The following is a 26,730-nucleotide window of genomic DNA, read 5'->3' on the forward strand; positions in this document are numbered from 1 at the left end:
TTGCTTATTATAATATAAAGCATATTACAAGTATACCACATAATCCTACAGGCCAAGCAGTTATAGAAAGACCCAACAGAACTCCAAAGGACATGATAAATAAACAGAAAGGGGTAACAAAAACCCCCAGAAATAGACTGAACAATGCTCTATTAACTTTGAATTTTCTCAGTGCTAATGAGAAAGGAACAACAGCTGCAGAGAGACATTGGTTAATAGAAAAAACAACAGAATTAAATCAGCCTATATACTTCAAGGATGTGCTGACCTCAGAATGGAAACCAGGGTATGTGTTACGTTGGGGATGAGGTTTTGCTTTTGTTTCTGCAGGAGAAGATAAGCCGTGGGTACCATCAAAACTGATAAAGGTTCGATTTGAACAAGAGAGACCTCTTAATTAGAAGAGGTGATAGTTCATCAACCAACATGACCATCCAGTTTAAACTCACTTATACCATTAATACATGCCTTTTCATTTAATCAGATGTAACTTGCCAAAAGGGGACCTCCCCAAAATTAGTCTTGGGGAAGGGTTTTTGTTTTTGTCTTTTAGGAGAATGAAGGCTAAGGAATCTGAAGAACACTGGACAAATGAGACAACTGAAGAAAAAGGACAAATCATCTGTCCCAGGAAAAAAGAGTAAAATGGCCTATTGGTATATCATCTACAAAATTTCATAAATCTTCCTAAATGTTTGTTTCTGCTCTTCTCTAAAAAATTAATACTCTTAGTCTTCTTGTAGTCCCAGTTCAATTAAAGCTTCAAGCTGATTTTGGAGTTGGAGAATGGCTCTCTCCTCCTTTAAACTCAAGCATGTTGTTAAAAGGAAAATGAAAACTCCCTGTATCATACCAGAAGAAAGAGCCATCTTCTGACATGGGACAGGAGAAAAACCAAATTAATTAAGGGACTATTCTATTACTAATCTCAATTCTTTGATTCTATTCTGATTCTTTAAACTTTTCTTAAAGTATGAATTTTATATCAAAATTTACAATATATATATATTTTAAACTTTGTTAAGATAATAATGGTCATATAGAGTACTAATTAATTCTAGAGAAAAGGCTTCAATTAGCTGCCTATACATGTCTTTGTGTTCGAGTCTCTTTTCAGTTTTCTGCAGGAAATCACGGCCAGGCCTAACATCAAATGAAATCTCCAGGAAGAAGATGGGGCCCCACAACGACAATTCCACGTAGAAAATAATATCACTAAGCTGACAAACATCATCTACAGATCAGCTTTGGACTACAAAGTGCTTAGAGCAATTCTGAGATGGCTAGCTGAGATGATCCAGTTTCAAAGACTACTTGAATAAGGACTTGAGATAAACCCTGAACTTTGGCATTATGGATAACAAAGAATATAGTTATCTTTCCTAGAATTTGTCAATTAACCCAAAATCTTTCTTTTCAGAATAAAGATAACTTCGCCCATACCCAGCAGGAAGCAATTTTAAGAATTCGACGCCCACATTCCCAAAGTGGTGGTGTGGGGTGGGTGGTTTTTTGGTCTTTTTATGGGTATTGGGTCTGGAATAGTTTTCATTGTTTAGGAGGGTTGGTTACAAGTTGTTGTTAAGGGTTAGGAAAAGGGCTAGGCAAAAGGTGCTTGTTAAAAAAAAAAGAAAAGAAAAGGAAAAGACAATTACTAGTTTTAAATACTTTACATTCAATTGGATTGTTTTATATTGTATACAAATTGTTATTATTGAGATTGAGATTGTTAGAATATACCATACACGTATTTCTAATCTTGCTCGAGATATTGTATTTATACCATTCATTTAACAATGTAATGGAATTTGCTAATCCTTGAATGTTAGTATTACCAACTATTAGGATATATAGAAGTGAAAGTTAGTGGTTAGACATTACAATTGAACTTGTAGTCATATTAGGTGTATTTTCAAGATCAAACAGATATATTTTAGATAGACAGGTCATCTTCAAACCCTTCAGAGATCTACAGAATATGGCATTTAAAATGTTTTAATAACTTAAGAATTTTTCTTTTTTGCTATGACTATGAGACATGACGGCTCCTGGCAGTACCAATCTACTTCAGAGAAAATATGGGCATTGAAGAAACTGCATATGGAGCTAACTTTCATTGTGGCAAAAGTTAGCCACTGGACAACAAAGTATCCTCGAATCAACTGCTGACAAACAGGACAGACAGGACATGAAACCAAGGACTACCAATTCTTGCCAAAACAAGTGTGGTTGTGGCTTTAACAAAAGGCATCTTCTGAAGCCAGGACAATATGGCACCATCCCGGAAGTGAGTGACCTTTGCAATCTGTAAAAGGTACCGTGCCCTTTTCTTTGAAGGCAGCTGAACAGGGAGTGGGCCAATGGCTTCTGATGTGCAATGGAACAGCAGATGAAACAGTTATTCTTGAAGAATAACTAAGCTCACCCCTCTCAATAGTAGACTGGCGTTTAATAGAGGGATGTGAAGAAGAACAGGATGTCAAAATGAAGCCACATATACACAGCCAAGAAAAATGGACAGCTGAATTGAAAAAAAAAACATCAATAATTTCCAGAATTTAAAATCCTGAATCATGACATGACACTAATGGAATTCAGGTGTTTCTGATACATGGACTGCTCTCACCAAATGTGAGGTCAAACTTTTGACCTTGTAATACATCCTAGTTCACAAAAGAGTCTGTCAGATACGCTAAGCCTGTAGGCTGAAGATGATGCCCCAACACTGTGGAGAAACCTCAGGTGACTGTCCAGGCAGCTGGTTGTTTCTGTCAACTCATATATTTTTTTTTGGAAGCTGCTTGCATGCATTTCTTGTTTTTATTTTTATTAGGTAGTATTATTTCCTTTTGCCACAAAGAAAAGAAATTCCATATGTAGTTTCTTTTATGCCCTTCATCTTCTCTGAAGTAGATTTGTGCTGCCAGGAACAGACATGTCTCATTGTCATAATAAGTTGTATGTTATTAAAACATCTTAAATGCCATTTTCTGTAGATCTTTGAAGTGTTTGATGACCCCCTGCTTATCTAAAATACATCTGTATTTGACCTTCAAAACATACCCAACATGCTTACAAGTTTGATGGTAATAGGTGACTAACTATGAACCTGCATTTTGTTATTATCCTAAACAGGTTGTAATAACTACTATCAAGGACTAGAAATTTACATTACATTGTTAAATGAGTGGCATAGGTACAAGACCTTAAATAAGAATAGAAACATATGTACATAAAATTCTAACAAAAATAACCTTAAATTTGTTTCATTATACAAAATACCTTAAACAAGAGTAGAAATATACATACAGTATAACAAAAATAACCTCAAATTTGTATCAATATAAAAAAATCCATACCAATGTAAAATAGTTAAGATGAGTAGCTACTTTTTTGGTTTAAAAGTAGATTCAATAATCTATTCTTTTATCCTATCATTTCTATATTCTCCTTTTTCTTTTCAGAATGAGATCGCTGAATCTAATCTCTTTTGTTCAGGTTTTTTCCTGACCATTACCAATAACAACTTGTAACCAACCTCCCTAAATTATAACAAATATCCACAATCCCCTGAACAACCAAAAACCACCCACTGCACCTCTTGGGAATGTGGGTGTTGTGTTCTTAAAATTGCTTCTTGTTGCCTGGGGGCAACAGTATCTTTAGGGAACCCTCAGAAAATTGGGATAATGGTCAGGTCCTGGAAGATCCAGCTGTATCATTTGTTGTCCAGTCTCTGTGTAAGGGGAAAGTGAAAGGCTTAGCGCAAGACCTGGCTGGCTTAGCTGGTAGTACATGTGACTCTTAATCTCAGAGTCGTGGATTCAAGCACCACATTGGACACCAGGTGATACATTTAACTAATTATTCTTTATCAATAAAAACCAGGAGTCAGATGTCAGGGTAAGAACCTGAAAGATCAGAGAAGCAGTGGAACAGCCACCAGTGACCTCCTAACTCTTCCATTCCTCCATCCAAAAGGATCCTCTCTCAGCACTACCTTACTATTTCCTGTCTCCTATCTGTCCTCAGTCTTCCAAAACCTCTATGGTTACTTTTAGTCAGCTAGAGGCTAACACCACCTTCTGACTCAAAGCAAATTTTATTGTCAGAATGTGATCAAAATATCACACCATGCAGTCTGATCTATATAACAAGTTCCAGGATAACCAGTATTATAGAGAAATATTTTCAAAAAAATGTATGAAGGTTCCTTATGCATAGGAACATAGATACCAAGTAATGATTAAACAAAGGTGTATCCCAAGTTAAAAATCTCACTGAAGATTTCAAAGACCTAGCTCCCTATGAAAGGAATGTGCACATTCAAACTGTAACAGCAGCCCTTGGATCAAGAACAACTTCTTTGGGCTAGCTGTGGTGGTGAACTCCTTTAATCTTAGCACCTGGGAGGCAGAGGTGAGTTTTAGGCCAGTCTGGTCTAAAAAGTGAGTACCAGAGTACCAGGACAGACAAAGATATTACACAGAGAAACCCTGCCTCAAAAAAAGAAAAAGAAAGAAAGAAAGGAAGAAAGAAAGAAAGAAAGAAAGAAAGAAAGAAAGAAAGAAAGAAAGAAAGAAAGAAAACAAAACAGTCAAACAAAAAACCTTGAGCAGCCTCAAATTTTAAAGGGCTAATAGTTAAGTTCCTTCTGTAGATAGTAAACACAGTATTTCACAGAAAAATAATTTAAAGTAAGTGGGAATATACAAACTCATTTTCATAGTAATACAAAAAGCCTATAATGTAAATGAAAGTTGTTATTGAAAATATTGTAATTTTATGAAATCATAGTAGAAAGAGAGGTCACAAGTAGAATATATACACTTTCCCACCTGAAATAAATGCCAACCAAAGATAGACAAAAATTAAACAAATATTTACATTGAGTACTATAGTAGGGCATTTAAAATAATAACATTGTTGATAAATGGGTGTCTATTTCACATGTGTGCAAATGTACACACTTTTGCAAGACACTTTCATCTTTAAAACCTATACTAAAAATGAAATAAGTGGGGCTGGAGGGGTGGCTCGGCTTTAAAATTGCTTGCTAGAATGGTTCACGCCTGCCTATAATTCAATTGTAGAGAATCCAGCACACACACACACACACACACACACACACACACACACACACACAATGAACAAATAAAACTAGATCTTAAAATAAGTAACGGAAGAAAATAGAATAAATGTATTTCATAATCAGCCCTGTAGCAGACCACTTGTGAGGGCTTGTCCTCACTCTTTGCCTCGACTCCCTGGGGACCCTGCAGAACCTTGTGGCAGACCCAGCTTTCCTCCTTCCTGTAGACCCTCTCAGGCCCCACTTCTAGCCCATCCCCATACCTTCATGTCAGCCCACAATACCTATATACATATCTATCCAGGACTCCCAGTGGCCACATCTAGTGGGCACTCAGAAGCATTCCCTACCAGGCAAGCTACAATCACCATTCTCCTAAGATCCAGAGATGACAATGAAAACCTAGGAAAGGAACATGTACCAAATAAAGACAAAAACAGATACCACCCAGAATTAAAATCATCCCAATCCCAGTCCATAGCCACTAGTGTAAAGCTGCAATCATTAACACCCAAGACAATATGTCTCTACCAGGACCCATCAATCCAACTGCAGGAGGTCTGAGAAGTTCAATATAGCTGAAATATAAGTCAAAGACTTCAAATGGCTATTTTGAATATGTTCAAGGGCCTTAAGGAGAATATAAATAAATCCCTTTAGTGGAATGAAATGATGAAAACAGTTAAATACATTAAGGTAGAAAAAAAAACACTAAAGAAAACCCAAACTGAGGTAAAACTAGACATGAAAATTTTTGAAAGTCAAACAAAACCTCAGTGGTAAGCCTCACCAACAGAGTATGAGAGATAGAAGTGAGGATCTCAAGGATTGTGGATAAGATAGAAGAAATACATACATCAGTCAAAAAATGTTAAAACTATGAAATTCCAGGCACAAAACACACAGTCAACTTGGTACATTATAAAAAGACCAAATTTGAGGATAACAGGAATAGAGGAAGTAGAAGAAACCCAGGTCAAAGGCATAGAAAATATTTTCAACAAAATCATAGAAGAAAATTCCCCAACATAAAGGAGGTATGTATCAAGAAACAAAAGCATACAAAACATCAAATAGACTATATCACAAAAGAAATCTCCCATGGTACCAATGATTAAAAAAAAAACATACAGAACAAAGAAAGAATATTTAAAGATACAAGGGAAAAACATCAAGTAACATATAATAGTAGACCTATTAAAATTATACCTGACTTCTCAGTGGAGACTATAAAAGCCAAAAAGGCCTGAAGAGATGTTCTTCAAACTCAAAGAAACCACAGATGCCAGGCTGGATTACTATACCCAGAAAAACTTTTGAACATAATTTATGAAGAAAGAAAAATATTCCACATTTTAAAAAAAACTAATTTAAGAACTATCTACCTAGAAATCCAGTTCCACAGAAGGCACAAGAAGGAAAATTTAACCTAAAGAGATTAACCACATCCAATAAAACACAAAGAATAAGTAATCCCAGAACAATAAATCAAAAGACAGGAAAAATACATACCACAGCAACAAGCAACAAAATAATTGGAATCATCAAACACTGCTCATTGGTGACTCACAACATCAATGGTTTCAATTCCTCAATAAAAAGACAACAAGCCAACAGGTTGTGTTTGCAAACAGGATCCATCCTTCTGCTCATCCAAGAAACATATTAATATCAATGATAGACATCACCTCAGGAAAAGGATGGAAAAAAGATATTTCAAGCTTATGTCTGACAAAATAGATTTCAAACTGAAACTAATCAACAGAGGTTGATTATTTACTTTACTACATATTCATCAATAAGAAAATCTACCAAGATGACATTGTAAGTTTTAACATCTATGTACCAAACACAAGGGCACCCAAGTTCATAAAAGAAACATTACTACACCTACAATCCCGTATTGACCCTTACATAGAGATATTGGATGAGTTCAATTACCTACTCTTGCCAATAGACATCATTTTGACAAAATCAAAACAGAAAAATTCTGGAGTTCAATTGATTTCCTAAATCAAAGGGACCTAGCAGATATTTACAAAACATTTTTGGAGGTTTTGTTTGTTTCCTCACAATAGTTTGAACATTTTTTCCTCTTTTTCTTATATATTTTTGCTTATGTATGTAATGGTTTCTGATTTTTTATGAGTCTTTCTCTGTGTGTGAATGTGTGTGTGTCTTCATAAGTATCTGTTTATAGTGCTATTTCTTTGCCTTTTTTCCTGTTTATTTCTTTTTTTCCTAATTTAGCTTATTTCTATTTTATATTATTTTTAATTGCCAGCTTGTTTTTTAATGAAGGAGAGAAAGGAAAGGTATAGATTTGGGTGGATGGGGAGGAACTGAGAGGAGTAGGGGGGAGGGGTAATCATAATAATATTTAAAATATGAAAATGTGAAAAAATATGTTTTGACATAAAATACAATATTTTATTGATATCAAGATTAACATTTTAAGTTTCTCTTACTCTTACTATAACAAAAATACATTTTGGTTGTTTGAAATAGTTTAACACTTTAGACATTTTGCCCAGTCTTACTGTGAACAGAGTCCAAAGCAAGCAGAAACTACAAGAAGAACTCGCCAGCACTGAGGTTAAATTCCATTAAAAAGAGAGCACTGGTGTTGAAAGTTCAATGGCTTGAGATACAATGAGGCATCCAGTTATTTTATTTCATCACTTGTAATTAAATTGAAATTATTAACAAATATTTTGACTTCCAAATAATCTAATTAATACTAAAGACCTTGAAATGCCAATCAGTGCAAATAAAATTAGCTGTGTGGGGAATTACTTCCAGAAAATGAAAGCATTTCATTCCTTTACTTCTGCCCAATTTATCTGGTAAAGACTTACGAGGTTTCAATCCCTTCAAATTACACGTCTGTCTTTCAAAAGCAAATACACACACTGCATGTGACTGGATTTCATGCTCATGCCTGAGTCCTGCAGAGTATAATCCCTCTATTGAAATGCCATTAAAATCACTCCTTCAAGCTCCAAACACTGGTGGGAGAACCCTTATTCCTTCTCTTACTCTTTCTCTACAACACTACAGTTTGGAGCCAATGACACTCAACAGTTCAGCTTTGCACAGGTGGCTGAGAAAACTCATATTCACTCATTTTAAAATTATTTTCATCTCTTCACTTGGTTGATTTGAGTTTATGAACGTCGACTGTTCACTAGAATCACCAGAAAAGCTCATCAATAACACTTTCCAAAAAGGCTCTGATTTAAAAGTTCAGAGGTGTGATTCAACTTCCATTTTTTCTCAGGAATTGCACAAGTAATGCTAATGTCCAAAGAGAATTGGGAAGTCTACTTCACTGGGAGTTAGAAAGGGGTATTGAAGTTTTTCTGAGACTGGCTTCTCAATAATCAGTCAGGATGCTCTGAGCATCATCTCGATGACCTTAAAACATACTAAGATAATGCTTTTCCAACCTGACTCTGCACAGTATTAATTTGGTCATTCTGCCAAAATGTAGTGGTTCTGTTGAGAACCTGAGGTTCTCAAATCTGAGTCAGTTTAGGAGTAATGATGTTTTATTCTATAGACCACACTTTCATAAGCTAGCTTTTATGAAAATCTGGTTCCATGATGAAAAAACATTACCAAGTTTATTTCAAAAGCTATTTAATAGATAATACTACTATAGAGGTTATCAGCATCTTGTTATTTATAATAATGAAAAATTAGAGGGTATAATAATTAATTTCATAGTGTATTTTAAGGAGCTTTTAACTACAAGGGAAATCAAAAAATACCATTAAATGTTAAATTATAACATTATTGAAAACTGTATAGTAATATCCCAATAACATTGAAATAGTTTGGATTAGGTTGGAAAAGTTGATCTAGTATGTTTACTACTATTATGTTAATTTTTTTATTTTAATTTTTTTCTTTATGATATATTATATTCTACATTTTATATCATTAACACCCTTTGCTTTTATAATCTGGGGAAAAATCTATTAAGCAAAGTAGTACATATCACATTATATATTTCTTTCTGAAATTTATATTAAGGAATATTCATGTAATTTGTTTCACATTAATACTCTCTATATATTATGTGTATATATACATATATATATGCATCATAGAATGGTTATCTCTTGGAAATACCCAAAAGGAAATGGAAATTGTATATTTCAACTTCTGAAAGTAATTAATATTGATAACCAAACCACTAATAAATTCACCTTTGAGAACCACAGTCCTGCCCCCAGAAATCGTACAGTTATCCTCATTGAATACAAATGGACATGTAAAACCACAAGTAAAATGAGTGGGATATATATTTATATATATATATATATATGTTATGAATTTCTTTATTATGAATTATTTATTATTAATTATTAATTTATTCATACTTATGAATTTATACATTTATACATCATGATATGAAGCAAGTCAGTTAACTATTTTTAAAGACATCATTAAATTGTGTGATTTATGATCAAATAAAACCTAATAAGACAAATTCCTCCATGCCATAATAAATTATTTATAAAATTTTAACAGGTTCTAATCCACCTTTGTACTCTTTATTGTCAGTGTGTCTCCTCAACATCCTTGTCCTCTCCACTAAGGAGTCATTCAGTGAGATAGAACACACACTGCTGGGAGACCACTACAGAAGCAAACCATTGACACTCCTCTTCAGTCTCCCTGGAGAGAGACACAAGAAGAAGCAAACATCTGGCAAATACTGCTTCTTTGTAGTCACTGATCATCTCTGGCTCTGACCATCTTTCCTTCTCCTTTTCCTTATGAATCCCTGAGGCATGGAGATATACATGTCCCACTAAAGGCAGAACACTCAGTGCTCTCTTATTTTATGATCAATTGTGGATCTCTGTGTTAATTGCTATTTACTACATCAAGAAGCTTATCTAAGGAAGGCTGAGAGATGCAGTACTCTACGGAGATAGTAGTAAGTCATTAGGAGTCAGTCTGATACTTTATCCATTTAGTAGAATAGAAGTAGTAAGTTCTTTCCTACTACAATATCACCACAGGTTCTTTGCCCCAGTAACTGTGTCAGATATGGAATCCATGTAGTAGAATAGGCCTACAGTCCAATTATAATATATTTGGTTACTCCCATAAGACTTATGCCACTACTGGACAAAGGCCCTATCTTGCCAGACTAATTGTTATGGTTGTTTGTAGAGTTCATAGCTTGGTAAGATTGGTGATTACTTTTCTCCTCTAATACTATACATAGTACTTCTAGCAGTGTGAAAACTAGGCAGTAAGAATCTCAAAACCAGGGTAGGCCAGTTTAGGCATCCTCACCACTATTGCTAGTAGTCTAATCTGAGGTCATTCCTGGGAATTCCCCTAGCACCAGGTTTCTTCTTTACCCCACAATGTGTCCCTCTATCAAGATATCTCTTTTATTGCTCTTCTACTAGGTCCCTCCTCCAGCTTGACCATCCCATTCCCTCATGTTCTCATCCCCCATCCCCTCTGCTCTATTGCCCCCCTCATCCCCAGTTTACTCATGGGGATCTCCTCTGTATCCCCTTCCCAAAGTGATCCATATATCCCTTTTTGGGTCCTCTTTGTTTCCTAGCTTCTCTGGAGCAGTGGGTTGTATTCTGATTATCCTTTGCTTTACATCTAGTATCCACTTATGAGTGAGTACAGTGAACACCCTAACTGTCATCATAGAGCCTTCATCCAGTAACTGATGGGGAGCTCCAGGAGTCCAGTCAAAGAGAGGAAAGGGGAATTATATGAGCAAGGGGGTCAAGATCATGATGGGAAAATCTACAGAGACAATTGAACCAAGCTCAAAGGAACTCAAGAACTTTAGACAGACAGCTGTGGAACATGTGTGGAACCAGACTAGGCATTCTGCATACAGGAGACGGTTGTGTAGCTGGGTTTGTTTGAGGGGCCCATGGCAATGTGATCAGGATCTATCCTTGGTGTATGAGCCGGCTTTCTGGATCCCATTACCTATGTTTGGACACCTTGCTCACTTTTGATGCAGCAGGGAGGGGCTTGGTCCTGCCTCAACTGAATGTACCAGGTTTAGTTGTCCCCCATGGGAGAATTTACCCTGTTAGAGGAGGGCATGGGAGATGGGTTGGAGGAGAAGGTAGGGATGAGGGGAGTGGGAGAAGGGATGAGAGGGGGATCTATGGTTGGTATGTAAAAAGAATTTTAAAAATTTTAAAAAATGGACCACATTAAGACAACAAATCTGAGGCTTGGTATTTGACTCGGAGGATAAAATGCTTGCCCCCTAAATATGAGGAGTAGAGTTTGGTGTCTTAGTACCCACCAAAGGTCAGACAGGCACGGTGGTCCACCTGTAATTACAGTACTTGAGAAGCAGAAAGAAAAGACCACTAGGGTAAGATGACTAGGAAAACTAGTCAAGCATGAGACCCTGCCTCAGTAATTAGAGTGCAACGAAGGAAAACACTCTAGGATGTAAAGATGACTTTTATATGTTCATGCACATATATACATGTTCACATGCTCACAAACATATGACATGCATATACCCATGTGTGTGTGTGTGTGTGTGTGTGTATATATATATATATATATATATATGTGTGTGTGTGTGTGTGTGTGTGTGTATATATATACATATATATATATATATATATATATAATGTACACATACAAAATCTTTATATAAAAAAGGAATGGTAAAAATGTGAAACATAAATTTTTAACATTTTGAAAATACAATGTTAACCTTTTGAAAATATAATGTTAACCTTTACATGTTTTAGATTTGTACAATAAATTCATTCCAAATGAAACGCTAGAAACTACACATGCATGAATTCAACTTCAAAGAAAAAAAGAATGAGGCTTCTAGAGCAGTACAGGTTTGATTTCTTCATGTTCTGTGACTCAATTATGTAGTATCTTCATAAATGGAGTCGTATTGAGTTCAGGAAGCTAAGAGCAGTCAGTGGCAATGGCCTGTAATGTCTTCCAGATACAACATGGCAGTTGCACATACAAACTCAGTGGTTACAGAGCACTCATAAGATTGGTAGAAGCACAAACCAGCAACATCCTAGATGGCGAGGAGGTAAGCATGAGGTCTCACTGCTAGATGATGAGCTACTGACAATTGGTAGCTTCTTGGAGAGGGAGACTCAGTTTTCTTTAAGGATGTGTCACCCGATAAGTTGACCACTCCCCAGACTAAACTTCATACCCAAGAGTATCTAGGCAACAAAATTAGACTTGATGGTTTAAAAAAATAGTGATAGTGAACACAAAGTAGGTTGGCAAAGAGGTAGGAGTGGATGTGGGAAGAGATTGGAGAAGGGAGCTGAATATGGACAAAATACATTGTACAAAGCTATCAAAGAATTAATAAGAATACCTTTTTAAAAAAATATCCTGTGAATTGGTGAGAACTTAGCAAGCTCTAATTTCTTGCACTAGAAAAAGTGTCTTTCAGAGCACATTTAGAGGGGCATAAATGCTCCTCTGTCAGTGATGGGCTACTGGGTATATCCATACATTTTAAAGAAGAAAGAATTCCTCGAAAGCTCAGGAAACACTGTGGAAGGTGAGCTAGAATGAATATAAGAGGCAAAAGAGTAGGAGAAAGGCTGGAAAATGCTCTTCCAGGCATGCCATAGATACAGCCGTCATTCTCTCTCAGTAGCCACGCAACCTGCACCCGATCTGCACAAGACTGAGCTCAGCTGTCAATCAGAAATCACGGATAGGCTTACAGAGTCCTACCTCTCCTTGGTGAACTATTGGCTCTGGAAGTTTTCTGGGGGAAGGACAGTAATTATCTTCCCTAGTATGCTATTGGTAATCTCATGAAATTCCAATGGATAGTTTCAAACGCAGGGTTTCCCAGAGAGCTACAGTCAAACTCAGTGGGTCAGAACACAAGATAAAAAACAAAGAGGCTTGTAGGAAGGAGGTGAGTATTGACAGGGGTAAGAAGGTAAGAAAGGGTGGGGATGTGAATAGTCAGAATGTATTAAATTCATGCATGAAGTAAAAGAACATATTTTAATAATAGTTACTGTGGCGATATATTGTGTCCCCCAATACATTGTACATCCTAATAAACTTATCTGGGGTCAGAGGACAGAAAAGCTGCTAGATAGACATAGAGGCCAGAAAATGGTGGCACATACACCTAGCATTCTGGAAGCGGAGATCCATCCAGATCTCTGTGAGTTCATAGCCACTGGAAATAGCCAGGCATGGTGTGACACACGCCTTTAATCCCAGGAAGTGATGGCAGGAAGCAGAAAGGTATATAAGGAGTGAAAACTAGGAACTAGAGCCTTGTTAAACTTTTAGGATTTTAGTAGCAGTTCAACTGAGATTCATTCCAGATGAGGACTCAGAGGCTTCCAGTTTGAGGAAACGAGATCAGCTGAGGAATTGGCGAGGTGAGGTTATTTGTGGCTGGTTCTGTTTCTCTGATCTTTCAGTGTTTACCCCACTACCTGGTTCCATGTTTATTTTTTATCAATAAGACCGTTTAAGATTCATGTTACAAGTTACAAAAAATATTTTTAAAAAATTCCAGGAGTCTCACTGTGAGACAAGTAAAATGTTAATGTCCTTGCATGGAATATGCCTCAGCATGGTCTTTCTCAGACTTTTGACACCAACCACCAATTTCTTTTTACCCTACTACCCACAAACACTCCATCCACTGATGCAGTAAGCTAATGCACCACTGTCACTACTCACAAAAGTCACTTGATGATGCTTTTAAATGCCTGATACTAAACCCTACTTTGTATACCTGATTCAGTCTCCAGAAACAGAGCCTAGAAGTAGATACTTTTTTTTTTAACTCTCCAGGGAATTCTAATGTGAAGGAAAAGTTGAGTTCCCAGGATTAACATAGCATCTTAGCTTACTCAGTCTTTGAAAAAATAAAGTGCCTTGGGGAATTGACATCTTAAAAGTGAGCAATAAAGCAAGACAAAGTAATAGAAATTCAGGCATTAACTATGGGCCAAATAGAAGAAAGATAAATATAAGGAAAATAACGTGATTACAAGGAAGTAGAACTACCCACGAGCCCAAGAATTCAAGCATAATAAGTATCAATCTTATTTTCACTAATTTGTGTCCTGGAATGTTTTGTTCATTTTACCCACCCTCAAAAATTGTATAAATTTTCCAGACCTAGCTTCTGGATAAGAAGAAAGTATCTACAATAGGACCTAGAGAGACTGGGTTCCTGCTATTTGCAATGCACATTGTTTCAATTTCAACAAGACAAAAATAATGATCAATTCTTTAACATGAGCATTTCATTGCCATCACAGATTTGACACTTTCCTCCTTTTTAATCGTAACTCGGTAACCCCACATTCTTCAACTTTGTGCCCCAAAGCAATTTCTTTTGTGTGTATAGTTGCCCTTTCACAAAACTGTAACTTAATGTCTCAAGTCTACTTCATATTTCAACAAATGAGCTTCCCAGATAAAATCAAGGGCTTTCAGTTGTATTTAAATTTCAAAAGGAGAATAAATTGGGACATGCTTATACTTTAAACTGTTCTTTGTTATCTGGTATTCACATTTAACTGGGCATTTTTGTTGTAGTCTTGTCCTTTTGTCTTTTCTTTTTCTTGCTTTTTTTTGTTTTGTTTTGCTATTTCTGGAAATCATATACTAAATATATCCCACAAAAATGCAGCAAAACATTTGGAAAATTTGCTTGGCTTCAGAATAAGAGAGATGAAAACCAGGTAGTATTAGATCACAAGTTAAATGTAAATCAAACCAAGAAATGTAAACTTTAATGTCTAAGATTTTAATTAAAGACTTGAGAAAAAAAAATAGGTAATCAAGCAATCTTGATGAAAATCAGCCCATGTCAGCATTTAAAAGATCAAATAAAAAAATGGGCTTAGAAAATGTAATTATCAGAATGACATTTCTTTGTAAAGGTTCCTGTAAATTACTTTTCCATTTAGTTGGAAAACTTGGATTAAATGCAAAAGTCACCTTAATCAGTGAGATTTACTTTTAAGGTTAAAACAAAAGGAAAATAAGATTATGAAAATAACAGTCTGTATGGTCATTTTTGTTTGGGTATTTACTTGTAGTCTCTAGACTCTATCTTTGATCCCAAATTCACTATGTATTCAATGATAACTTTGATCTCTTGTCTCTGCCTCCCCTAGTGCAGATATGGTAGGCAGGCATCATCCCACCCAATTAATGTGATCTTAGGGATTGTACCTAAAACTTCATACACTCCAGGCAAGCATTCGAACAGCTTACCTACACCCTTAGTCCCTCAGTTTGTTTTCTATATGCACTGAGAACCCAAAATTGGATCTTAAATCATTTTGAATCCATTGGCTTTAGTTATTTTATTAAATAATTTGGCTAACAGTTACATGTTTAGTCCTGAAGGTGTTTTTAGTTTTGCATTTTTTCTAATATTTCAGAAGTCTATTATTGGGGAACAGGAATTCCTAAGACTTTAAGTTATATGATGCCACATAGTCAAGCCCATTTGCCTCCTTCCATTACTCTGTGGGAATATTTATACAGTGACTTTTGTAAGAGGATGGCAGACAAAAGTACCCAAATGAAAGTACTAATAGTCATTAACAGCAGAATATTTAGAATTTATAGCTCATACATTGAAATAATATAAAAGAATTGGTGGTATACACATTTAATAGCATGTTCTAATGTTGATCAAACTTGAGAACACACAGTGTAATTCCTACAAATAAAACTCACAAGTAGGCAAAATGAAGCAGCAAATTTTTTAAGTTAACAAATAATTTAATGAAACTAAGAAAACAAATACTGAAAAATACAAACTCTTGATAACAATAAACTCTGAGTATAAAATATGATGGGCCTAGAGAAGGGACCAATGAGCTTCATTTAGTGGCAACGATCTCCTTAATAGCACATGGAAGCCATCACTGTCACTACTTTATGTCATATATATATATATATATATGTATATATATATATATATATATATATATAATTTTATATATATTATAAATAGTTTAACTTTTGAACCAATGTTCACTATAAACATCCACAAATGTAAGTTCATCTTCTCATTTTGAATGTGTTTGTTTGTGTGTTTAAGTGTATGTTTGTGTGGGTATATATGTGTTGTATATCTATGTCTGTGTGAATCCCCAAACTCAGCTAGAATTTTAAACTTTAATTCAGTAAACATGTCCAAATCCTTTTCTATTTTTACTGTTTTCAGCCACATCGTAAGAGACTCAGAGCATTTTTATAATCAGTCATCATTTATTATTTATTAATCTTTGAAAAATGAAAAATAAAGATGGAAGCTTATGGACTCCGGACTGACACCTGGGAAACCTGCCTAAGACTGAATGAGGTTCCCTGAATGTAGGTGACAGTTGTGTGGTATGGACAGTTTGTGGGGCCTCTGGCAGTGGGACCAGGATTTATTCCTAGTGCATGAAATGGCTTTTTAGAGCTAATTCCCTATGGAGGGATGCCTTGCCCAGCCTCAATGCAGTGGAGAAGGGCTTGGTCCTACCTCAACTTCATATGCCAGACTTTCCTGACTCCCTATGGGAGGCCTTGCCCTCTCTGAGGAGTGGATGGTGAGTGGGGTGGGGTGAGGTGGAGAGAGAGAGGGAGAGGGAAGAGAGGAGGACCTGTGGTTGGTATGTAAAATGAAATAAAACTTTTAAATAAAATAAATAGGGATAAGAATCATTACTACACTCCTATACTGAATACAAGTACAAAGAAGTTGAGCACAGTTTCTGAGGAGGGAAGGAGGATTGCCCACTATTGAACAAGCTGGTAAAAGGAGGGCATGGAAGAATAAATCTGTAGAAGGTGAGGCCAGGTGCTCTCACAGTGACAACCCATGGGGCACCAAAAGCAAAGGTTAAGAACAATGATGTCTTGGGAGAGTCAGTGAAGTAAAGAAAAAGGAGGTGTTGATGTCAAGTGTGATAGTCTTGATTACTGACTTGTTCTGTTGAGATGCATGTAGGAGGTTTGTAAAGCACACCTGGGTGTGTCTGGGAGGGCCGTTCCAGAGACAAGTAGCACCTAGGATAGCAATTGGTCAGGAAAGAGGTGCCTTAATTTGACAGCACAGATTGATAGTTTGAACTTCTGGGTCCTACAAAGGCAGGAGGAAGAAGCCTGCCCACAAGGCTCACTGCCTCACTCCTTTGGACTCCTAGCTACCAAGAGGTGAGCTGCTTTATTCATAAAAGGCACCTGGCCATAATGTTCTGCTTCACTATAGGGTCAAAAGTAAAGGAGCCAGCTGACCATGGACGGAAACTACAAATTCAAATAAATATCTCCCCCTTTGGTTATTATAGTGGCAATATTCTAACACATAAATCAAAATAGAAAGAAATAAGTGAATTTTGAGGGCACAAGTTTTCATGAATTATAATGTCACTGTTAGAAAAAATTGGGATGATGTAGTGATATATTATGTCCCCTAATATACTGTGCATACTAATAAACTTACCTGGGGTCAGAGGACAAACCAGCCACTAGATAGATATAGAGACCAGAAAATCGAGGCACACATGCCTTTAATCCCAGCATGCCAGAGGTAGCTATCCACCTGCATCTCTATGAGTTCAATGCTACACTGGAAACAGCCAGGCATGATGACTCATGCCTTTAATTCCAGGAAGTGATGGCAGAAAGGTATATAAGGTGTGAGGACCAGGAACTAGAGCAGTTAAGCTTTTAGGCTTTTGAGCAGCAGTTCAGCTGAGATTGATTCTGGATGAGGACTCAGAAGCTTTCAATCTGAGGAATCAGGATCAGCTGAGGAATTGGCAAGGTGAGGTAGCTGTGGCCTGTTCTGTCTTTCTGATCTTCCGGCATTCACCCCAGTAACTGGCCTTGGGTTTGTTTTTGTTAATAAGACCTTTTAAGATTCGTGCTACAGGATGAGTTGAAAAGAAGAATTTGGATAATGGACTGGGGTTCTTTCATGAGGAAGGTGTATTTGGTCAATCATACTATCTGTATGCTATCAGGAGAAATGTTAAGGGAAACGGTAAGTCAATGAATGAAAATATTGAACAAAGTGAATGAAATTAAAGACAAGGTGTAGAGGAATGAGTTCAGAATCTAGAGGGATGCAACATCAGGCAGTGTGCTCAGAGAGCATGTATGCTCATGTTGGTGATGCTTCTTAAGCCTATGACAGGGCTGAGTGGACTAGGGAGCAAGTAGCCAAAGTCAGTTGCTAGATAAGCTTACTGGCACTATAAGGCAAAGAAAAGTGAGTGAACTTGCTCACAATGAGAATTTGGATAGTCCTTCATATTTTTTCCAGGTAAGATCCATGAAAAAGTTATTGAGCCTTACCCTGCCTGACCAATCAATAAATGTGGGCCACTGCCAGAAAGAGGGTGTAACCTTGTGAAAGGCAGAAACTTTGGTCTGAAAAGATTCCCCCAGATGGATTCATCTAAAAACACAGCAGCAACCACTCCCGCAGATTCATGAATGATGAGGTCAGTGGTGCTTAACTGGCATGTACATGCATCTTGCACAGCCTGCTTTTCAAACCCCTCATCTAGTATACCATCGCCTAACTTCTGGCTTGTCTACCTTCCTGAAGAAAATTAGAAGGGGTTCAGGAATGAGCTATAGAACTCCAACACTGAAACAGGACCAAGTACAGCTGTGCATCCTCTTCTTTTTCCTTTCCTAATCATTCCGGATTCCTCTTTTCCATGCTTCCCACATGTGGGAGTGAGTATAGGAGGATTTCTCAGTGGTATCACCTAAACCCTCATTGCCAGTGAATCTAGGTCCCTGCTCATTTACTCTTCTTACCTGTCCACTTATCAGAAAAACAATGGATGGAAAAAATTCAATAGTGAATCATCTGTGTCCTCAGCCTACTATGGATATCCAGGAACAACTCCTTCTGATAAAATGATGACCTGACTTCTTAAATGCTTACTTACTGCATCTGGGTGTACTGAGACAGCAACTGTGTTTTAAAATGTAAAGGGACTCTTCTTTTGCTCTTTGGTGCGAGCATTCTCAATGGCAACTAAGACATCTGGACTCCTAGGTGTGAGGAACTTCCAATGGGATCACTGGAGAGGAAGGAAGTGTGCTTGCTTGTTGGCTCTTGGACCATATGTTGTATCACACATCATATAATGGCCCTGATTCATGTTGTATATTGTTCCTAGAAAATGGTATCTAGTCTACCCAAAGTTTTATCTTTAATCGGCCACTTTAGCTGTACCTTCAAAAAGCTGATCTATCTACCTAAATTATCAACAGCTTCTAGGAAATTCTTATGAGATAAATCAGGAAAGCCTTATGCTTATGTACTTACTGTCACATCTCTTTCCCCACCCCCCTTTTTTTTTTTTGGTCAGATATTATGATGTGCAAAACTTTAAAATACAAATCAGGTATGTATTTTTGGTCTGAGGTAGTTTACATAACACATTTTATTTCACATGGTGTAAAATTCTTTGTATATTAACCATAACTTAGTCCTCACAGATAGGAAAATGAGGCTTAAACCTGCAATATGTACTGATAGAATATGGAATCTCTTCTCCCCAAGATACTTTCATAAAGGTACTGTAGCATACAGGAGTCTGAGCATTTGGCCTATTTCTGGAAGGCTGGATGTCTCCAAGTATGGTACCTAGCTCAGTCTTAGTTGAGCAGGATGTGTTGGGCACATGTACAGTTTCCCACTCTCCATTGTGATTAATGTGCATATGAGCTTATTGAGCTAGGACTAAATTTACCAAAGATGATATTGGCTGAGCATCATCTGAGAGCTGAATCATTCTGTCTCCTTGGTCACTGCTTATCTGTGCCTGTTTTTAGGTGGATATTTCCTTGTGCCTGTGTAAGACAATAATCTTATTTTATGCAAATTCATATTGGTAAGTCTCTTTTGCTTTAGTAAATTCAGGCTGGTAGAGCAAAATGCCATAACAAGATGGCTTATAAACAACAGAAATTTAATTTTTACTCTGAATACTGGAAAGCCAGAGATTCAAGTGCCAGCAGATTTGGTATCTGGTAAAGACATGTCCCAGATTCACAGATCATCATCTTCTTAATGTGTTACCACACAGTATGAGAGATGAGTTATCTCTACAGGGTCTCTTTTGTAAGGGTGCCAATGCCGTTCAGGGTTTCTCCCTCTATGACCTACTCATGTTTCAGAGGCCTCTCTTTATAGTAATGTCAGGATTTCAATACATGAATGTGAGGTGTCAAAAACACCAATTTGATGACACAATTACAAATATAGATATTATTGTTTAGGTATGGGGAGCCTAAAATGTTTGCTGTTGAAAAGATATTATATTCAATTTCCAAGAGAAGGAGTTGTAAGGTGCCAGAGAGGCCCACACAAGGAAGTGCTGAGGTCAGTCAAGAGAAAGGAAGAGAGGAGGAAACTATGGCACAAACTACAAATGTGATTTCCATGTGACAGGGTAGGTGAGGCAAGATTAGTAGAGTCAACATAGCTTCGGAGAATGATTCTGCTGCTTTTTCTCATATTGGGGCTATTCCTAGTGGCCTGGTACAAACTAACTGCTGATTGTCCACTCCAGGTTGGTGAAAAAAATGAATTATTCCTCCCCCCCAAAAAAGAAGAATATAAGAGCTTCATAAAAAATTGTAGTTACAGCATGGGCTCTAGGTTGGTAAGCTTATGTATGACAATTTACAAGTAAGCTCATTGTCATCTCTTAGATGCCATCTCTTATTTTTACGGAGAATGTTCCTTTTAGTTCAGCAAGCCCTGTGTGTACAAATTTAAAATACAAATCAGATATGACTGGTCTACCATGTATTTCTTTCTTCCCTGTACTACCTGGTCCCTTATTTTCCAAAGGTTATTTTTTCAGTATCCTAAAAATAGCCACGCTGTTCACCAAAGCCAGTGAATAAATGTATGTTTTTATTACATGCTGCCTATCCCAGAAAATAGACGGTGAATTCAGGTCAAAAGAGGAGACCAGGCCGGGCATTGGTGGCGCACACCTTTAATCCCAGCACTCAAGAGGCAGAGCCAGGCAGATCTCTGAGTTTGAAGCCAGCCTGGTCTATAGAGTGAGATCCAGGACAAGCACTGAAGCTATACAGAGAAACCCTGTCTCACAAAACAACAACAACAACAACAAAAAACCAGTCTCTAGCCAGCCCCTTTCCACTTGCTTGCTCATCTGGCTACACTGATTTTGATCAATAGAATGGAACCTGTTTGAAATATGTAGGTGATTTGAGTCCTTTCAAATTGTTCCCTGAAAGTCTGGAGAATTAGCATAGCCCTTCAGCAAGTGTGAAAGGGGAAACTCATGGGTGTCCCTCATGAATTCAAGTGGTTCCCTTTTCTCTCTCTTCATCTCATCACACCATTGTACCTAAGGCAGTGTTGACCTGCTTAGAGAGAAATACCACACCTTACATAGCAGTTGGAAATGCCCAAATTTGTCACCTACACCTGTGTTCCTTACATCTGCTTAGCATAGAATAGGCTGGTATATCAAATAAAGATGCAGTGGGAATCACTCTACTGGAATCTTTGAAGTTAAGGGTACCATTCTCAGCCCTTATTTTTGAGATGTGACTAAAATAGTCATTATTACTATCTAGGCTTTGAATGAACACAGTAGATGGAGAGCTTACTCACTGCAAAGCTTGCATAGCTTTCCTTACTATGGTGACCGTCAACTCTCAGGCTAAAGTATTAGTCTATTTTCCACTACTGTAGCAAACACCTGAGATTATACACTTTTTGAAGAGAAAGGGCTTATTTTGGCTTACTGTTTTTTAAGAACTATCCCATGATTGGTCAGCCTCAATGCTGTTAGGTCTATGTTGAGACAGTGTATCACGATGTGGCATGTGGAAGAGAAATGCCATTCAACCTCTGGCTCAAAAAATTCAGAAAGGAAGAAAGGACTGCAGCTAAATAATTTAAATTGAGATGCCCCTGCCAAATAAGCCCTCTCTTTAAAAGTTTATTATTCAGGGGTTTGCTACAGTAATGCAAAAATAGATTGATACTTTACCCTGAGAGTTGATGGTCACCATAGTTAGGAAAGCTAAATGGGAGCTTTGCAATAGGTAAGTTTTTCATCTACTGTGTTCATTTGAAGTCCAGATAGTAATAATGATTACTTTAAAGTTACATCTCAAAGGTAAGGTCTAAGAAGAATCGTACCCTTATAAACTTCAAAGATTCCAGTATAGAGCCCACCTTTTAATGTCTCTACTACCTCATCTCAGTGTCATGGGCTGGGGACCACGCCTTCAACACCTGGACCAAACTACAATGATAACAAAGTAAAGTAATAGAAGTAACATAATGACCCGGATATTGGCTTAGATGAGTGGTTGACCCCTTTGTGAGTTAAGACAACTCTTCCACTGGGTTCTCACATCAGACATACTGCTTATAAGAATTTTACATTACGTTTCATAACAGCAGCAAAATTGCAGTTATGAAGTACCAATAAAAATCATTCTATGAGCCGGGTGGTGGTGGTGGTGGTGGAGGTGGCGGTGGCACACGCCTTTAATCCCAGCACTCAGGAGGCAGAGCCAGGCGGATCTCTGTGAGTTCAAGGCCAGCCTAGGCTACCAAGTGGGTTCCAGAAAAGGCGCAAAGCTACACAGAGAAATCCTGTCTCAAAAAATAAAAAAAAAAATTTTTAAAAATCATTCTATGGTTGAGGGGTCATTACAACATGAGGAACTGTATTAAAGAGTTGCAGCATTAGGAAGGTTGAGAACTACTTGCTAAGATTTAGAGAGCTGATTCAGTGTTTAGGCTAATCTACATACTTGTTCCTCCTCCCAAAATGTTTGTGGAATCTTACATCTCAAGGTATCAAATTCTCCACCTAATCCCATGTCCAACAGTTCTCATGTGACATAAGTCTCCTCGATTATAGAAAAGTATAGATTGACATAGGGAGAACATTACAGATATCTGCCATGGTATTATAAGGTGTTTCCTCATAAATGGCCCATCTTTCTTCAAGGAAGTGGCTGGGAATCTGAAAATAAACTCTGAAAGTGGGTAACACACCATAACTTTTTTTATTGAAGTGATTTTCCAGTAAATCTTCCTTCCTTTGTTTTTATATACTTATAAGATGAATGATACTCTTGGTGGCTGTCCATTTATTTTATTCCCAGGAACATCATGTTCTCTGAAATCTCATAGTTCTCTGTCGGCTGCATCTTTCAGGCTGCTCCTAAGAACTTGCTGCTTATTTTGATCCCTGTCCCTATATCGTTCCTGATTCTACCTGACATCTCATATGCTGGAATATTTTGTCCTCATTCTTGCAAGAAAATCTCCTTCTGGAAAGTACCTACCTCAACTGCTGACTTGTAGTGGGGTGTCTATCATTGGCCTACTCAGAAATACTCTTGCCTGCCATAGAGCATTTCTTACCAGTCTTGTAGGGGGAGTTTCTTGCCAGTTCCCTTACAGTGATCTGGAGTCTAGCCTCAAATGATGAACTTCTCCTAACCTCATGCCTGCCACAGTAGTTTTAGCATCTTTGACTCTTTTATTAGCACACACTACTTTCTTTAAAAAAAAAAAAAAAAAAAAAAAAAAGTATCTTTATTTTCTTTTATTATATGGATGTTTTGGCTGCATGTATGTCTGTTTGCCACATGTGTACCTGGTCCCTAGTCAAAAGAGAGCATCACATCCACTAGAACAGGAGTTATAGGTGGTTTTGAGCCACTGTGTCGGTGCTGGGAATTGAACACAGGTACTCTTCAAGATCAGCTAGTACTCTTCAACTCTAACCCATCTCTCCAGCCCCAAGATTTTGCAGGAATCCTAAATGATCTTTTGTAGTTAGAGTTTTCCTGCCTGGCCCAATCAGGACAAATCTCTCTCACCCGCCAGTCCCACAGTCACTCAGACCCAACCAAGTAAACACACAGAAACTTATATTGTTTACAAACTGTATGGCAATGGCAGGCTTCTTGTTATCTACTTCTTCTATCTTAAATTAACCCATTTCTGTTAGTCTATACTTTGCCACATGGCTTGTGGCTTACCAGTGTCTTTACATGTTGCTTCTATGGCGGCGGCTGTTGGTGTCTCCTCATCCAGTCTTCCACTTCCCATAATTCTCCTCCTCCTTGTCCCACCTACCCTATCCTTCCTGCCTGGCTACTGGCCAATCAGCACTTTATTTATTTTAACCAATCAGAGCAACACATTTGACATACAGAACATCCCATAGCACTTCCCCTTTTCTTTTTTTCAAAAAGCAAGGTTTTAACTTTTATATAGTAAAATTTTAGATAACAAAACAATTATCAAGTAAGAATTATAGTTATAATATCTAGTCTATTTGTTTGGGCAAAATTAAACAAAATATTTTATCTATCCTATATTTGTGAGTCTAAGGTTTTTATATCTAACTTATTTTTTATCATAACTGAGGAAATTATAACTATCTAGTCTTTAACCACATCAAAGACCTCAGAAGGATATATTGTTACCTGAGAAATGGGAGAAGGATGCAAGTAACTTTCAGGAGTCTTATAGGGTAGACAGAGACAGCTGGCAGCCTGGACAGTCATCTAATGTATTTTTTGTAAAGTTGGGGCATTTGTCTTTAGCCCAGAGGGATAGAGTCTCTTGGTCATTTTTTTAGTGTCCTGTAGAATGTCTGGCAGTTTCCTCTGTGAAGCAGGAACCTGAAGGACCATTTTGTCAAGCAAAGTTCATTGGTCACCTTTTTATGGGTCCTGTATGTCCAGTTGATCAAGCAGTCCAGGCAAGAACAGTTTTTTGTCCAAATGGCTATTTTTGTATAGATGAAGATAAACTCCATATGAAGTGTCTTCAATACCCATCCTCCTCTCTGAAGTAAATCGGTGCTGTTAGGAGCAGATATGTCTTACTGTCCAGAAAGTCTAAATTTTAAAAATATTTTAAATGCCATATTCTGTAGGTCTTTGAAGTATTTGAAGATTACCTATCTATCTGAAATATCTCTGTGTATACCTAGAAGACTTAACTAACATGGCTACAAGTATGATTATCATAGATGACTAATTATTAATCTATTTTAAATTATCCATTATAATTTTAACTGAGCTATACAAACATAATACCTTAAACAAGAGTAGAAATATACATAGTATAACAAAATTAACTTTAAGTTTGTATCAATAGACTAAAATCTATACCAATGTAAAATATTTTAAATAAGTTGTTTTTTAGAAGTAAGTTCCTTAATCTACCCTTTTATATTATTATATCTATATCATAAGATTAATAAAAATGGGCTAAATATAAGAGTAAGAGCTAGACAATGGTAGGCCTGAGCTAATGGCCAAGCAGTTTAAATAATATAAGTGTCTGTATGATTATTTTATACGTGGGTTATGGGACCGCAGGGGCTTGGTGGCACCTGGGGAGAAGCTCTCCAACTACAATCTTTTAATAAAAACTTGGAGCCAGATATTGGGAAAATGCTGAAAGATCAGAGGAAACAAGCCACAGTCACTTCTCACCTCACCATCTCCTCAGCCAAAAAGAGAAGATCCTGTCTCCAGGAATCCTCATACTGAATGCCTCTGAGTCCTTAGCCTAAAGGGCTCTAGTTTCTGTCTCCTCCTGACTTACATGCCTTTCTCTACCTATCCATTTCACTTCCTATCTCATCCTTCCTAGTGCTGGGATTAATAGCATGTGTGCTTCCCAAATACTGGGATTAAAGGTGTGTGCCACCACTGCCTGGTTCTGTTTCTCTCCTAGACTAGATCAATCTCATGTAGCACATTGTGGCCTTGAACTCACAGAGATTCAGATGGATCTCTGCCTTCCAAGTGCTAGAATTAAAGTGTGTACCACCACTGTCTGACCTCTATGTTTAACTCTGTGGCTGGCTCTGTCCTCTGATCTTCAGGCAAGTTTTATTAGAGTACAACAAAATATCACCATACCAGGGTCCACTACATTTTAAAGATTATAAGAATGGTGGCATGGTTTTCCTATTTCCTAAGGTGGTGTTCAACAAGTACATCATGAGTTAGTGCTTGCATACTGTGCTTGTTAGTGTTTGTCAATTTAAGACAAATTAGAGACACCTATGAAGAGAGAAGCCCATTGGACAGACTGACTCCATCAGATTGGCCTGTAGGCATGCCTATGGGGGCATTTTCTTGATTACTAACTGATGGGAAAGGACCCAATCACTGTGGATGTTGCTAGTGCTGTGCAGGTAGTCCTGCAGTATTTAAAGAAGGTAGGTGAATATGAGTCTGGAAGCCAGTCAATAAGTGACAATCCTCCATGGTCCCTGCTTCAGTTCCTGACATCAGGTTCCTGCTTGAGTTCTAGCCCTGATTTCTCGCAATGATGACTATGACTAAGATAAATTAGGCAAATAAATGCATTCCTTCCCAAGTTGCTTTGGTATTTTTCACACCAACAAGAAACAAACTAGACACATAGTGATGGGGAGTTTTTAAACCAATGTCATGCTCCACCAACCCCAGATGTTTAGTGTCCTCCAAATCTGCTCTTCAAATTCTCTACGCTCCTCTTGCACTTCCGCACAGTCACAAGTAGAACTATGCTGTAAGCTGAG

This window comes from Onychomys torridus, chromosome 7 (assembly GCF_903995425.1).
Source record: "Onychomys torridus chromosome 7, mOncTor1.1, whole genome shotgun sequence".
Taxonomy (NCBI): domain Eukaryota; kingdom Metazoa; phylum Chordata; class Mammalia; order Rodentia; family Cricetidae; genus Onychomys; species Onychomys torridus.